General features: G+C 35.6%; 1 long non-coding RNA gene across 1 annotated transcript; it reads left to right on the forward strand.

The window, feature by feature from the left end:
- The first annotated feature begins 2662 nt into the window (after nt 1-2662).
- On the forward strand, nt 2663-3122 carry LOC148178282 (uncharacterized). Its single transcript, XR_015771764.1, has 2 exons — nt 2663-2734; nt 2788-3122. It is a non-coding gene; the product is annotated as an uncharacterized LOC148178282 (long non-coding RNA).
- The last annotated feature ends 1035 nt before the right edge of the window (nt 3123-4157 follow it).

Consider the following 4157-nt stretch of genomic DNA (forward strand, 5'->3'; position numbering starts at 1 on the left):
GATGTGTGTTTTATTGATTTTTGCTATATCTTTCTATTTGTTTAGGTAAAAACTGACGATTATCCTTTCCTTAAATTAATCAAAAATTTTTTTCAGGTTACTCCAACCATCACCTTCACTTAATTTTTAAAAGTTTCATGTGAAAGTTTTTTATAAATTAATGTTGCGTACCCAACGCACATGCATTTTCACGGAAAGCGCCACACTGATTCAGACAGAGATGTGTGGTGGGGATGCGCTAGCCGCCGCCACGAGCAGTGTGTTGTCGGCGGTATGACAGTAATGTACAAGTAAAATAAACTGTAGAAACCAGCACCCGATAATTTGGAAGTTAACCCCACCTGCGTTAACAATTAAGATACCTGCTTGATTCGTTGCCTCATTTTCTCAACATTTAATTCTCTACTTTTATATTTGTTACATTTGTGTATGTATCCACAATTTGTTCTATTTTTCCATTTTATTATACACTGTTTATACATGGAAATATACTTTTCCAGAAAGAGTTTAATAAGTGAAGAAACACTAGAAGGTCTTCACGAAAATGGAAACCGCGTTCATAAAGGACGAAAACAGCGAACGAAAAACAGAGAATGGGTGAGAGTCCGCGAATTTGACTCTCCGCAGGAAGCTGAAAGCTACATCAAAATCCAAACCATGTGGAAGAAATGCTCAACGAAAAAAACGATCGGAGGACACAAAGTGGAATATCGTTGTGTTTATGGTAAATACCGAAAGCAAGAATGTCCTGCTAGGATCTACTTAATGTATCATACAACAAGCTCAAAAGTTACGATGTTTTCAACTGAGCAAGAACACAACAATCACAAAGATTCAATGTTTGGTTTAGAGAACGATATTAAAGTTTTTGTGTCAAAGTTGTACGATATTGGTATCAAAAAACCGAACGCAGTCGTGGGGGCGATAAGAAGAGCGAATTTGAAGCAGCCTGCCAAGGCTAAATTGGTGACTTTCTTAAAGCAGTTGAGGAAGAAGAAATAGTAGGGTGAATCTCTTCAAAGTTAGGCAAAAAAGTTGTTATTTAGTGTTGTTAATTGTTTTCAGTGCATGTGTGCAAGGCTGAGGTTTTTGTAGACTGCAACAAAATTTTGACTGATTATGATGTTTCGAGCGATTCCGTTTTGGTCAATTTCAAATAGTCAGCTAATTCTCTTGTTCATGAACTTATTTTGTAGTTTAAGTGTGAACTTTGTAAAAGACGATCTGCAATAAACTTCTTCGTTGTTGACACTTATTAAATAAATCGCTATGCCAATAAGACATCATTTTAGACATGACTTCAATGAATCAGGTTTGTGTTGTTTGTGGGAAATAAGAAAAAAACAAATTTAATATTTCAATTTGTACGTAATAAAGTTTTAACTGCCAACTTTTTTTTTACTCTGCATTTTCATTTCAACTAACTTTTTGGTAAAGGTAACATTTCGTAATATGATTTTTCTTAATTTACTTATTTTTAGGTCCAGAGAGGTTCCTTTTCCATTTGGTTGCCTTCCGACTATCACGTCTAAACCTTCCCCAGTGTAAGATGCCTGTATTACTATTTCATTCCTTAATCGTTATTTTTTAGGGATGTTATTGGTCCTACATTTGGATGCGACTTGTGCCCTAAAGTATTTTCCACCAAAAAGAAAATGCAGCGTCATCGTCGCCGCCACAACGTTGAACAACATCCTTGTACAACTTGTGGTCGCTCATTTATTTCTATCGTTAGTCTCAACCTCCACATCGATAGATTCCATGTAAAGAAACGAAATTTTTCTTGTAGTCTTTGTACTTATACAGCAAGTACTGATAAAGACATCGAAAGACACTTGATCAAACACACGAAAGATTATCCTCACAAATGTGACGCTTGTACCAAAGGATTCATGTCTTCGACAGCACTAACAGTCCATAAACAGACAAATCATGAGGGTGTCCGCTTTATCTGTGAATTTTGTAAAAAAATCTACAAGGACAAAGCTAACTTCAAACGACACGTTACGAAACATTCCGCTGATAATGTCGGAAACTCGTTTGTGTGTGATGTTTGTACGAAGACTTTTGATGACAGAATAACTTGGAGACGACATTTAAAATCTCATAATTCGAAAAAAGCAGAGATTTGTGATATCTGTGGAAAGGCAGTTAAACGTTTAATTGCTCATAAGAAGATGCATTTTGATGAAAGGAGTTACATTTGTGTTCAGTGCGGGAAATGTTTTCGAGATTCAAGTAATTTGAGGTTGCATATGAGGGTGCACACTGGGGAAAAACCTCATAAGTGTGAGTTCTGTGAGAAGGCCTTTACACAAAGACACAGTTTGAAGTCTCATATTAGGCTTCATACTAAAGAGACATCGCATAGGTGCCAGATATGTGCGAAAGGATTTGTATCGTCAAGCGCGCTAAACAACCATGTCTGCAGAGGAACAAGCAGTTAGAAACTTAATCGGTCAAATTGTTGTAGTTTTCAACCTTAAATTTATAGACTTTCAAATTTACAATAAATATTTTTTTGAATAAATATGATTTTCTATTTGTTTTACCAGCAATTAGCATTTTTAGTTTTATTTTTCATGTATTTTTGACACAAAGTTTTTTAATGATTTTTAGTTCTAGTTGCATTGTTCATTTTTTTTAATTCCTCACATTTTAGGCAGAGAAGTATTTCTTCATACACAGCAAGTTTAGAGGAGAAACCTTCTTTACCGTTGATCAAAACTGAACCGTAAATACTATTCAAAAACAATTTGATTTTATTCTATATGGTCTTTATTTCAGGTCAGATTGTACCCTTAACAACATGTATAAGTGTGGGTTGTGTTCAAGAACGTATGATTCCAAAAAGAAATATCAAACACATACTTATTACCATAAAGCGAAACCAGTCCATTGCGATCTTTGCACCCGCTCATTTGGATCCGCTGCTGCTCTCAAGCTCCATGTTAGAAGAGTCCACGAAAAGAAACGTGATATTCCATGCGATTCTTGTGACTACAAAGGTTGCACAAAAGAGGCTGTAAAAATCCATACGATCCAGGTTCACACCAAAGAATATCCACATAATTGTAAAATTTGCAACAAAGGATTTCTATCAAAAGCAGAGCTCACGCTGCACACAGCCTCAAGACATGAAGCAGTGCGATTTATTTGTGAAATTTGCAAGAGTATTTTCCGAGATAAGTATTACTATAACGTCCATGTCAAGAAACACTCTTTGGAACATAAATTTCATTGTAACCTTTGTCCCAAGAAATACCCCTTAGAAAGGGACTTACGAAAACATTTACAAAATCATAATGACAAAGACCGAAACCGAAAAGTTTGTGACGTTTGCGGAAAAAGCGTTCAACACATGGCTGCTCATAGAAGGATACATGAGGATGTAAAATCTTTTGTTTGCGATCACTGTGGGAAGAGCTTTCGTGACAGCTTCAACTTGCAAATACATTTACGGGTTCACACTGGAGAAAAACCATACAAATGTGAGCTTTGCGGGAAAGCTTTCAGCCAGCGACAAAGCTTAAAAACTCATGTGATGGTTCATACAAAGGAGAAGCCTCATAGCTGCGAAATTTGTACCAAGTCATTTGTCAATAAAGGTGTTTTAAGAAAACACGTGTGCAGAGGTCCTCCGAGCGATTAAAATATGACTTGTGTTACTTTAGGTATGCTCATTGGCTTATAAAATTGTTGTAAACATATTTTGGAATAAAAAATTTGTTGTTTCAGCTTTATCCGAGCTTTATCACTCATTTAATTCGACAGTTTTCTAATTTACAATAAAATCTTTCTGTGACTAATTACAATGGGTTTTTTTCTTTCACTAATGTAACATTTAATTCTGGAACTTTTAATTTTTTTACATCTTTCCTTTTTAGATCCGAAGTTCCTTGTTCTGATTCTTGGCTTTCTGAGACCGATCCTTTGGCGCTCCCATCTCAAGTGTAAGAATACTAAAAACAACAATTTAACGTCTATCTTTTCTGTTTTAGGGATGTTAAAGATGAATATGCGTGCAACACATGTTCAAAAACGTTTGCTGTATATTCGAAGTACCGTCGACACCTTCGGACTCACAACGCCAAAAAAAGTTACAAGTGCAGTGATTGCAATCGTACTTTTGATTCAATTACTACTTTTAAAGTTCA

Source organism: Gnatocerus cornutus, chromosome 2, assembly GCF_029298725.1.
Source record: "Gnatocerus cornutus isolate USDA-ARS CGAHR chromosome 2, icGnaCorn1.1, whole genome shotgun sequence".
In the NCBI taxonomy this organism is placed as follows: Eukaryota; Metazoa; Arthropoda; class Insecta; order Coleoptera; family Tenebrionidae; genus Gnatocerus; species Gnatocerus cornutus.